This window comes from Protopterus annectens, chromosome 10.part0 (assembly GCF_019279795.1).
Source record: "Protopterus annectens isolate FY-2018-M chromosome 10.part0, PAN1.0, whole genome shotgun sequence".
Taxonomy (NCBI): domain Eukaryota; kingdom Metazoa; phylum Chordata; order Ceratodontiformes; family Protopteridae; genus Protopterus; species Protopterus annectens.
Genome location: NC_056744.1, coordinates 884,229,625 through 884,242,450, shown reverse-complemented (window position 1 = coordinate 884,242,450; position 12,826 = coordinate 884,229,625). Strand labels below are relative to the sequence as shown.

Sequence of the window (12,826 nt, the reverse complement as noted above, 5' to 3'; positions counted from 1 at the left end):
GGAAATGATATTCAGCTGCATTACAGTGACTGGGAAAGAAAACTGGAAGCTCAATGGACTAATTTAAGGTGGCATTAGAACAAACTTTGGGAACAAACAAAGGACTGGTACGTAAGGATACCCTGTCTTTATGAAAGATTAAATAAGGTGGCTTAATAGACAGGGCTTGTAGCTCAGATACATGTCTGGCTGATGTAATGGCTACTAAAAACACAGTCTTCCAAGACAAATATTTTAAAAAAGATGAGCAAGAAGGTTCAAAAGGAGGGGGTGTCAACTTGGACAACACAAAATTTAAGTCCCAAGACGCCACAGGTTCTTGTAATGGTGGTCTCAATAAAATGGCCCCTCTCAAGAAAGTCTTGCATAGCTTATGAGACATAAGATTGGCATTTAGGGACCCTAAATAAAAATGAGAGATTGCCGCCAACTGTACTTTGATGGTGGCCGTGGCAGATCCCTGCTGAAAAAGCTCCAAAAGGAATTCCAGAATCACGGGAATAGGAGCAGTGTAAGGATCCACATTCATTTTCTGTGCCCAAATAGAAAACCTTTTCCATATACTGTCATACAGCCTTCTGGTTGAGGGTTTATGCGAGGGTAAGAGAATGTGTTACACTGAGGAAGAAACATCACAAAGCCTGACTAGAGATGGAACTGGAGCAGCCATGCTGTCAATTTGAGAGTGTGGAGAGCGAGACATAGCAAACCCATGTGGGACAATAGATCTGAAACTGGGTCCAGAATCCAAGGATCGTCCAGGAGAAGAGGCTCGAGGAAGGGGAACCAGACCTGACAAGGCCAGTAAGGAGCAATGAAGATCAACTTGCTTCCCAGCTGACTGGCTTTCTGAATTGCTTTGGAGATAACAGGGAATGGAGGAAAGGCATACAGAAGTCCCGTGGGCCAATCATGGACCAGAGCGTCTCTGGGTGTTTCCCCCAGAGGAGGAATCAGGGAAAAATAGCTGCTGCACTTGGCACTGATTGGGCTGGCAAAAAGGTCACAGCAAGGCTGTCTCCATCTCCGGAAAATCTGTTCCACTATTTTCCGTTTCAGAGACCACTCGTGAGGCAGTAAGATTGCCCGGCTTAGCTTGTTGGATACCACGTTGGTTGTCCCCGGAATGTGCATTGCCACCAGAAAGCGCTGGGAAGAAATCACCCATTCCCAAACTCACATGGCCTCTTGACAGAGTGGGTAAGATCTGGTACTGCCCTGTTTCTTGATATACCACATAACCGACATGTTGTCCGATTGTATCGCAATCGTCCCTGGAGGAAGAAGGTCCTGAAGTGCTTGCAACATCAGAAGCACCACCCTCATCTCCAAAACACTGATATGCAGATGAGTCTCATGTTCTTGCCATGTGCCGTGGACAGTCCTGCCAAGATAATGCCCCCCCACCCGACCTGGGAGGCATCCGTGGTCACATTGGCAATAGGTTGGGCAAGAACGAAGGCAGCTCCCATGAACAAGTGGTTGGGGGCTATCCACCAAAGAAGGTCCTTTTTGCATGATTCCGTCAGCAGGATAGGGTGACTCAGTGGTAGACATTGGAATGACCACTGGGAAGACAGGAGCCATTGGAGGATTCCCATGTGCAACCTGGCTAAAGGTATTAACAGAATAGTTGAGGCCATCGTACTGAGAAGTTGAAGAACCCATTTTGCTTTGAATTTCCGAAGCGGAAGAAGACAATGAACTTGTGAGATGAGGTTTTGTGCTCTTTCGGCAGGGAGACGAACTGTCATATCCATTGTGTCTACCTCTGCGCCTATAAAAAATCACAGATTGTGAGGGCAGTAATGCAGACTTTTCCCAATTTACGGAGATCTCTAGTTGAGCACAAAGGTGAATTGTGGCATCCCTGTTTTGGATGAGTAGATGCCTGGTGGGGGGGGGGGGGTCAGGAGCCAGTCATCCAAATACGGAAACACCTGGAATCCCTAACGTCTCAAGTGAGCCGTCACTACTGCCATGCATTTGGTGAACACCCTGGGGGCTGTGGTGAGACCAAACCGCAGAGTACGAAACTGATAGTGACTGGCTCCCAGCCAGAAGCACAGATACCTCCTTGATGCCTTTCCCATTTTTATATGGTGGTAGGCGTCTTGGAGATCCAGAGAGCACATCCAATAGTCTTTCCCTAACAATGGCAGTATCGACTGCAGTGTGACCATCCAAAACTTGTGCTTCTTCACGGATTTGTTTAATCTGCTGAGGTCCAAAATTGGCCTCCAGTCTCTGGTTCGGTTTGGGACTAAAAAGAACCTGGAGTAAGTTCCGGATCCTGTCTGGTCTGCTGGGACGGGCTGGATGACTCTTTTTAAGAGCAACTTGCTGATCGCCACAGTTGCCTGATCCCTGTGATTGGGTGGAACATCTGGGATCTTTTTGGGAAAAAACGGTGGAAGGGAAAAGAGTATGACATAGCCTCTGGTAACAACTCTTTGTACCCACTTGCCTTGGGTGATATTTAGCCAGGCTTCTGAATACAAAGAGATGCGACCCCCGAATGGCCCCAGAGAAATGCAGTCGGGCCCCACATCAGGAGCGCTGATAAGGCCGCCCTCGAAAGGAATCACAGCCTTGTTGGTATTGCAGACCACCCCTGCATCTAGGGCAATGTCTACCATTTCCTCCTCCTCTGCCCCTGAAGGAGGATTCACTCTGTGTGTCCGGAATGACCCTCTGGGACTTTCTGAACCACATTTTACCTCCCCTTGGACCTTTGGGGTATGGTCGAGAGGAAACGGTAAAACGTACTCCCACGGCAGAGAGAGTCTTTCCTTCCTGCTCACACAGAGTGTTTCTTTCACCATGGGAACCAAACAAAGAATCAAATGGGGCATTGGTGAAGGTGGACTTGAATGGCTCCGCAAAATTACACAGGCGCATCCAAGAGTGGTGCCTACCTGAACCCGCTGCTCTGCTCGCTCCATCAGCAGCATGGGAGATAAGCCGCATGGAGGAGTTAACTACAGAATTTAGGGTGGACAACTGAGCAGAAATCCTATCAGCAACTCCCTCAGGACAAGCACCCTGTATGGAATCTCCTAACTCCTTGAGGAGATCCCTCTGCAACCTCATGAAGTGAGTAAGATAGTTCAGAGATCAAAGTGTAAATGCCACTGAACTAAATACATGCTTCCCAAATCTGTCCATCTGTCGAGACTTCTTGTTTAACAGATGAACAGAGGAAGAAGTCTCCGTCAACTCCTCCTTCATGGCCGCCGCCCCCATCATGGCATCTATGGGAACATCCTTAGACAAGAACTCTTTTCTAGGAGGGACAGACAGAAACTTATCTGGTCTCCCGGGGACTGGCTCCACAGCATCGGAAGTATCCCACACATTCCGACTAACCATATCAATTAGTTCGTCGAAAGGTGGAGACACCCAAGAGGTAGAGGGTTGAGACCTGAATTCAAGTACTCTAACTCCTCATCAGAAGGGTTGACAGTGGGCCAGTCACACCTCTGCTTAAGGATCTCTAGGATGTCCACAAAGGGGACATATTCAGAGGACGACTTGGGGGACTTTTCAGACTCCTTGAGGTCAGTGTCTGATGTCAGAGACTCATCCTGGGAGTCAATATGCTTTCTCTTGCATACCCTCTTCCGAGGGGGGGGGGCTCCTCGAAGGAACATTCTGGGGAGGCCTCGGAAGAGTGGGGGCCACCAGCCAGTGGCTCCTGAGGCTGCAGGTCTCTGCCATCTCCACAGAGAGTAGGTGCCGAGATTGAAGTGGGTGCCCTGGGGGGAAGAATGCTTGTACCACTGGCAGGGGCTTTAAGTTGAGACAGCACGTTCCTCATCACCTCGAAAGCCGACCTCTCCGGCTCCAAAGACCTCCCCCGCTCTGAAGAAACAAAGGTTGGTGCCGGAGCCAGAGCCATCGGCTCTGAGATAGATGCAGGGTCCAAGCTCACCCTGGCGGACGCAACGTGAGGAAGGCTCGGAACCAAAGAAGATCGATTCCAACCCTCCCCATCGGCGCCGACAAAAAAGCTTCGGTCCCTGGACACGATGGATGGAGCCGATCGGGTCAGAGCCGAACTCGGCTCCAAGGCAGCAGCAAGGGGAGCCGGAACCAAGAGTTCCTCCACTGGTAACAAGCACTCGGACTCTGAAAGGCCAACAAAGCTCGGAGGAGGAACAACAGATGAGGGCAAAACTGGATTGAGTGGCTCCGGAATCGGCTGGGATGGAGCCAACAAAAATTTAGGCAGAGAAGACGACTTCAGGAGTCTCAGTACTACCCTCTCCACATCTTCTTCCAAAAGGCTCCTGGAAGATCTGGAAGATAAAGTAGGGGATCTCGACCTAGAAGGCAATGGAGACTTGATTAGCAAGGAGACCGGTAGGGATTCTACAGACCGGCTCTGAGCAGTAGAGTCAACTGCTATTTCTAATAGTTCAGAAGTCGGCACCGAAGCACCTGTGACCGACTCCGATACCAAGATGCTTTCCTTTGGCTCCAAAGACTAAGGAGTCGAGGAGGCAGATTTTGGTAATTTGACAGGTGGCTCCGAGACACCAGCCGGTGCTGGACAAGGCCTTTTTGAAGATTTAGATTTTGACTCCGATCTGGATTTAGTGGACTTGGAGGAAGCCGACGAACTAGATAAAGCTTCCTCAAAGGCTGGTTTCAAGAGACCCTTGAGTATCAGCTTGTTCTTTCTCTCTTGTAAAACTCTAGGAGAGAAGGCATGACAGAACAGGCATGATTCTTGCAAGTGGATGAACCCCAAACAGTAGACAAGCTACTGTGGCCATCCGTTAACAACATCTTCTGGGAGTGTTTCATGCATATTTTGAACCCAGAGGGTTTATGCTCCTTGCTATCCTTAGACATTGCAGACACACACGCAAAACCAGGGGGGAGACAGGAAGAGAGAGAATAAATGAGGACTAGGTCCTCTAACTAAAACAGGCCTAGCTCTGCAGAAGTGTTACACGAGGACTAGGTCCTAAAAACTAAGGCGGGCTGTGCAGGTAAGAAACTCTTCTCTCTAAACTTCAACAGACCAAGTATTTAACACAGACAGAGGTTCAGTCACACAGGAAAAAATTTGAGATGTCAAAAATACAAATTTTTCTGTAACCTACTAAAAGGCAGAAACTAGCAACAGCAATCCTATAAATATCACCTTAGCGGATCCCCGCCAAAGACAAGTTAACAGTCAGAGATCAAAAGGATCCTAGCAGTACAAATAAATCAAAAGGGTCCTAGCAGTACAAATAAATCAACAGGATCCCCTGTTGATTAAGAGCGGAAAAAAAACCGCCAAAACTAATGCTCTACCTAGGCAAAATGCGCAATGGCGCCTAACTGGCACACGGGATAATAATACTACTACAGTCAAAAAAGTACACAAGGACAACTTAGGAAAAAGCCTGTAAGATAACACTACTAAATAACACTAAATATGCAATATCCACTATGAATTTAAAGAACTGGAAAAGGACTTAGCCAGAGCCAAGAGAAGCACTTCTGAACTTGTCGACATGGCAAACGAGATCTTTGGATTGCACTGGTGCACCATGGGATACCTGCTTAGCCACGAGCCAACCAGAAGTCTTCCAGCTAGTAAATCGGCAAAGTCGGAGCCGATGTTTGGCTCCGAACCCATATGTAAAAATGAAGGTGAGAAAGGACCACCTAACATCATTCGTTCACAATGCAACTCTATCCTTGTGAAAGACCAAGTATGGTGGTTTTGAAGATGAGGCTTCAATCTCTGAAATTTGTCTGTCAGATGTAATAACTACTAGAAATACTGTTTTCCAAGAAAGATATTTAAGGTCACACCTAGCTACTGGTTCAAAGGGGGGATGGATAAGTGCTTGCAGTACCAGATTGAGATCCCATGGTAGAGTATGGTCTTTAATTGGAGGCGAGTACCTCACAAAAAGGCATTGCAGAGCTTATGAGAGGCAACAGAAGAACCTTCAAATCCAATGTGAAAATTCAATACTGTTGCTAACTGAGCCTTAGCTGTCAAGGAACTAGCTCCTTATTTAAAAAGTAGGGCCAAAAATTCAAGGATGTTATGTATAGGAGCTGAAAAATGATCAACACTATTTTGATGCGCCCAGTAAACAAATCTTCTCCATTTACTGGAGTAGACTTTATGTATAGAAGGTTTATGGGAAGATAAAAATGCGTGTCAGACAGGGGAACAGAGCACAGGGTATCTGGCTATTAATGGAATTGGAGAAGCCAGGCAGTCAGCCTGAGGCTTGGTATACCTGGGTGGATCATGCTTTAACAGCATATTAAAACTTCAAGAGAGACCACAGCTCTCTCTCCCTCCTGAGTCAGGCAGAAATTAGAAATGATCAATTAAGGACTCATTCATAAGACAGAAGAGGTCACTTAAGGTTAATCATTTGTTAACTGAGGGGTGGAGCTAGGAACTAAACCTTCTATTTAAGCGGTAAAATAAAACGTTTCAGAGTTTTACCAGAAAGGCTCATCCAGACTCTGCTACACTTTGCTGTGAAGGAAAGGTTAGTTTGCTTTTACTTTTTGTATTTTGTATATTTTAAATACTGTAGTTTGTTTTCTTTACCTTGTGTTTTACTTGCATTCTGTTTTAACAGCATATTAAAACTTCAAAAGAGACCACAGCTCTCTCTCTTCTGAGTCAGGCAGAAATTAGAAATGATCAATTAAGGACTCATTCATAAGATAGAAGAGGTCACTTAAGGTTAATCATTTGTTAACTGAGGGGTGGAGCTAGGAACTAAACCTTCTATTTAAGGGGTAAAATAAAACATTTCAGAGCTTTACCAGAAAGGCTCATCCAGACTCTGCTACACTTTGCTGTGAAGGAAAGGTTAGTTTGCTTTTATTTTTTGTATTTTGTATATTTTAAATACTGTAGTTTGTTTTCTTTACCTTGTGTTTTACTTGCATTCTGCTTTAACAGCATATTAAAACTTCAAAAGAGACCACAGCTCGCTCTCTCTTCTGAGTCAGGCAGAATTCGCCCACCCACCCACTTACAGTTGTCTTGTTAAATACCACTGTCTTTCTAGTTGCATGCCTCTTATGTTAATCTGACCATATATCTAATTTCCTCTCTACTTTCACTGTCTTGTATGAGTAATCACAAAATCAAAAACCCCTCCCCTTCAACTATTCAAATTTATTGGCCATCCTACTGTATTTCCATAGTACCAGAATACAAAAGTGACCATACCTTTCAACCCATCTTGCTGTTTTAAAAATAGTAAAACTCCACTAAACCTTAACTTTTTAAACAGGTAAAACTTAAGTTACCTACTTTCACATCTAACTTCTCTAGTGCACACTGCAATGTGCATTTTTTTTTCAACTTCCCTTTAAGCATCCCTGTGACTAGCACTTTCTCTAATACCTGCTGGAAAGCACTTGGAAGCCTTAAACTGATACAAGCACTCAACTCTCCTTGTTAATAAGGAGAAATTAATAGTAGGCACTAAACAGCCTATAATTGCAAAGTACCTTGCTAAGGTAAGGGAAAACAGCTCCTGTACATTACAAAAAAAAGCACCAAACCAGGCATGTCCAAGGGTCAGATTCCGGTGATTTCTCCTGCCCACCTGGTGAATCTGGGCATACTGGGGCAATGCAGCAATTGCCTCATGTACACAGACAACCCTCTCCTCCTACCACCCAACACTACAACCTGTGAGAGATGCACTTACATAGCCAAAATGGAAGCAAAGCTCCCTCCACCCAGGATTGTGCTAGACAGTCAAGAGGAGAAGGTTAACACCCACACTACACGTCAAGCAACACATAGCCCTTCTAAACCCACACCACCAACACCCACATATAGCAACACTAAATTCACATATGCAGAGGCCCTTAACTGTAACCTGCCCAAGCAACAAGGACCTCTGAAGCCGAAAAGCAAACAAACACCAATCACAACCAAAGTGTCACATAGTTCACAACACCAGTGTGCCACCCAGCAACAGCCCCTAAGGCAAGACAATGTACCTAACACTTTAGTCATAGGTGACTCTATAGTCTGGCACACTGATGTCCCTCTCACCAGGTTAAACAAGGAGAAAATTACAGTCAGTTGCCTGTCAGATGCCAGGATCTGCCACATAACGCATGCACTCGAGTCACTCCACAACAAGTACAAATATGACTCTGTCATTGTCCATGTTGGAGTGAATGACTTGAGATGTACCTCCTTGGACTACAGGAAAAGAGACATGGAAGAGCTCTTGGATCATGTGGCCCAGGCAGGTATGACCCTAGCCCTGAGTGGCATCCTACATTTGCCCGGAATTATACCACAATATAAGGACAAAATGATCGACTTCAACAATTGGCTAAGCTTCTGGTGTCATTCAAAGGGGATCCAGTATCCGTCTGCTTGGGACGACATGATTGACAGACCATGATGCTTTGCCAGAGATGGTCTGCTCCTGTCGCCCCTGGGATACAGGTTACTGGCTAAGGCTCTTGCCACCCCTATAGTGCCTTTTTTAGGCAAAGTTCAAAGGACAAAACCACCACCGTAACAGGTACAAGCATGCAAAATCTGAAGGTAATGCTACTCAATGCTAGAAGTCTAAACCTCAAAATGCACTCTCGAGGCACTCCTAAAAATGGAGAACATCGATATCTGTGCAGTAACTGAGACCTGGTTCAAGGCTCCAGAGAGCACCCCTGCAATACCAGGCTACAACTCTTACCACACTTTTCAGCCACCAAAGCAGGACTGAAACACTAAAGGTGGAGGAGTGTCAATATTCACACCACCAGGCTAGTTACCCAACACAATGTGTCTGAAATTCTCCAGGTGCAACTAACACTAGGTAAGACTGCAATCCAAATTGTAGCTTGCTACAGATCCCCCACCATACCCCAAGATTCTCACTACACCTTTCTAAACATACTGGAAAATATTAAGATAGAACCAAACACCCTAATACTGGGTGATTTTAACTACCCTGCCATTAACTGGGAAAACTACTCATGTACCAACACCTTTGCCCAATGGTTCTTGGAATTCATAAATTCCAACGCCCTGGATCAACTAATCCATAGTCCCACCAGGGGCTCCAATATCCTAGACCTGGTCATTACCAACATGGGAAATCAATGCTCCACACCTATGGTCACCCCTTGTTAGTCAGGTCTGACCATAAGTTAATCACCCTTAACATCCACATCCCACCCCCAAGTAAGGAAACCTCCATAAAAAACTTCTCCAAAGCCAACTTCATGCTACTCAAGTCAGAAGTGTCAAACTTCATGACACCCATGCAGACGGGAACTGAAAGTTCAACTGCTGAATCCTACACTAAGGCACTGTACGAGCACATCCGCTCAAGCATGAATCATGCCATCCCAAATAGAACCAAGATGCTCTCATCCAAAAAAAGGAAGCCAATCTGGTGGTCCCCTGCCATAAACAAACTTTACAACAAAAGGAAGAAACTGTTGCAGAAAAGAGGAAAATCCCAGGATGCAAAAAACTTCCTTACCAGCCTCAGTAAGAAACTGAGATCCCTCATAAAATCCGCCAAAGTTAGTTACGAAAATAAAATTGCCAAAGATTCCAAAGACAACCACAAGGCATTCTATAACTATGTCAAGAATCTAAATGGCAATGCTCAGATCTGCTCTGAGCTACAACTCAATGGCAATAAATATACTGATCCCAAGGATATTGCCAATATCTTGGCAGATCAATTCAGTACCAACTTCACCCCCTCTCTCCCCTAAATGGCCCATCTCAATACTGGAAGATTGCCAAATTCAGGTAATAACAGCCACACAGGTAAAAAGCGCACTCTCCAAAGCTAAGAATACAGCATCCATGGGACCAGATGACATCCAGGGCTGTGTACTACATGAACTACATTATGAACTGGCACCTCACCTAAGTGTCATGTTTAATCATAGCCTCACCTCAGGTTTCGTGCCCACTGAATGGCGCAGAGCTACAGTTATCCCACTCCACAAGGGGGGATCCACCTTGGATCCCGGAAACTACCGTCCCATCAGTCTGACAAGCCTTATCTGCAAGGCCATGGAGCATATTATCATGGAACTTATAAACAAAGACATTGGCAACCTTCAAACACTGGACCCCACCCAGTTTGGGTTCGTGAAGGGCCAGTCTTGTCTCCTGAACCTGATTGACTTCTTCAAATCAGTCTCCAGAGCCATGGACAAGGGTAAGGTGGTCCATTAAGCCCATCTAGACCTTGCCAAGGGCTTTGACACCATCCTCCACTCTGGAATCATAGATAAACTTACTAAGCTGGGCATTAATCCCTACATCACCCAATGGGTTGCTAACTGGCTTACTGATAGAACCCACACTGTAAAATTAGCCAACTCCCAATCCAGCTCCAGACAAGTGCAGTACCTCAGGGTTCAGTCCTGGGACCACTCTTGTTTGGCATCTACTTCTCTGAAGTACAGGCCAACACTAAGGGACTCTGGATAACAAAGTTCGCAGATGACTGCAAACTGGGAGCCATTATTGAATCCCCAAATGATGTGGATACTCTACAAAAGGGCCTTACAGAAACAGATGCTTGGTGCCAGAGCCATGGGCTCAAGCTCAATGCCAAGAAATGTATAGTTATCCCCTTTGGGAAAAACATGTACCCGTGAATTACCATATAGGTGGCAGTACACTAAACACCAAAAGTGTGATAAGAGACTTAGGGACACAGGTGGACAGTGGTCTCACCTTCGATAACCACATCGCCAGAACAGTCAGGAAATCCTTCTATGTGGCACACCTCATCACTAAGGGCTTTTCATCCAGAAAAAAGGAGGTCTTTTTCCCACTGTACTCGTCCCTCAGACCCATTATAGAATACAACGCCCTGTTTGGTATGTACCTCTCAAGACATCTGCAACAACTGGAAAGGCCGCAGAAATACCTCACTAAAAGAATCACAGGCCTAAAGCAGATGCCCTATGCTGACCACCTTAAAAAACTCCAGCTATACTCTGTCACATATCGTCTACTCAGAGGCGATCTCTGCTTAACATACAAGGCCATGCCAAACCCAGAGCTGATGGACATGCTACACTTAAAGAAATCCCAATCCCTCAGAGCCACAGGCTCCAGGGATCTAAACCTTGTCATCACAATAAACAAAACATGCTGGAGGGATAGGTTCCTGACCCAGAGACTCCCCAGACTCTGGAAAAGATTGTCCATACATCTCAAGCAGAGTGCCTCTTTGGCCTTCTTCAAAAGGAACATTGACGATTGGATGGGAGAAAGGAAATTCACCCCAGGGATCACGTCAGTTGCCCTGCTAGACAGGAGTCCAGGGAAGTAAATAGTGTGGAAAGAAGTAGCCAGGGAATTGTTATGGCTAGGCTTGTATAGGCCCTAGGGCTGATAGCCTAGTACCAACCTATGAACCTATGCCTGTTGGGTAAGACAGGAGGTCTGGAGTTGGATCCAGAATCCAACGTTCAAGAAGCAAATGAGGCCAAAGGAAGGGGAAATCTGTCGAGGCCAGTAAGGTGCAATGAGGTTGCCTTTGTTCTTCAACCTGGCAGCTTTCTGAAAGAATTTCGGAATTAGCAGAATCGGTGGATAAGTGTAAAGTAAACTGGGGGCCAATCGTGAAGTAGAGCATCCCACAGTGATTTCCTCTGTGAGAGGATTAGGGCAAAGGAGCTGCTGCATTTCTTGGAAAATCATTTCCACCATGTTCTTGCTTTGAGACCACTCGTGAGGTAGAAGATTGCACCTGTTCAGCTCGTCTCCTGTCACGTTGGACTTTACTGGAATATGCACTGCTATAAGAAAGTGGTTGGATGAGATCGCCCACCACAACCTGAGCACTTACTGACAACACAAGGGGTAAGATCTGGTCTCTCCTTGTTTGTCGATGTACCAAACTACTGACATTGTCCATTTGAATTGCAATGATCTCTGTGGGGAAGAGCATCTTTAAGGGCATGAAATGCTAAAAACACTGCTCTCATGTCTAGGACATTGATATGCAAGCTTGCCTCTTCAGGGGACTAAGTGCCTCGGATTGTTTTCCCCCTAACTGGGAAGCTTCCATGGTCACTATGGCCTTGGGCTGAGGTGGAATGAATGGAAAGCCTTGTAGAACCTTATTCGACTGAACCCACCATGTGAGATCTCTCTTGCATGTGTGGGTGACTCATATTTGAGTTAGCATGGGTTAGTAGAGTATCGACCATTGCATTGCTATCATCCACTGTAAAGTCCTCATGAAAATCTGGCTAACAGTACTAGAGTTATAGCTGCTGCCATTAAACCCAAAGCTTGAAGAACCAAACAGGCTGAAATCCTGATACTGCAGATTATTTTTCTGACCTGCGATCTTATTGTCTGAACTCTTGAGGGAGGTAGTGAAGGTATGGTTTATTTTGTGTTGAGAAGTGCTCCTATGAATTCTAAACCTTGAGTTGGTTCTAGTTTCGTAGTTTATGGTTATCCCCAGAACAGAACATGTCTGGACAACTCTGTCTTTTACCTTAAACATTTGATGCTTGGCAGAGACGGAAATGAATCAGTCTAGATATGGAAATACCCAGAATCCATGCAGTCTCATGTGAGCTGCAACTACTGCCATGCACTTGGTAAACACCCTGGAGGCTCTGATGAGACCAAAGGGTACAACTCTGAATTGATAATGACTGGCTCTCAGCCGGAAGCATAAGTACCCTTCTGGATCATCTGTTCATCTTAATGTGATACTACACACCCTCAAGTTCCAACGAGCACATCCAGTCATCCCTCCCAAAAAGGGGAGAATGGACTGAACCATGACTATCTGGAACTTGATACACTACA

The 12,826-nt window shown here is 45.6% G+C and overlaps 1 protein-coding gene across 1 annotated transcript in view; it reads right to left on the bottom strand.

Annotated features, from left to right (window-relative positions):
* CCDC18 (coiled-coil domain containing 18) overlaps nucleotides 1-12,826 on the bottom strand; it is a 2,776,331-nt gene that overhangs the window by 757,890 nt on the left and 2,005,615 nt on the right. The gene's annotated exons all lie outside the window — the stretch shown is intronic.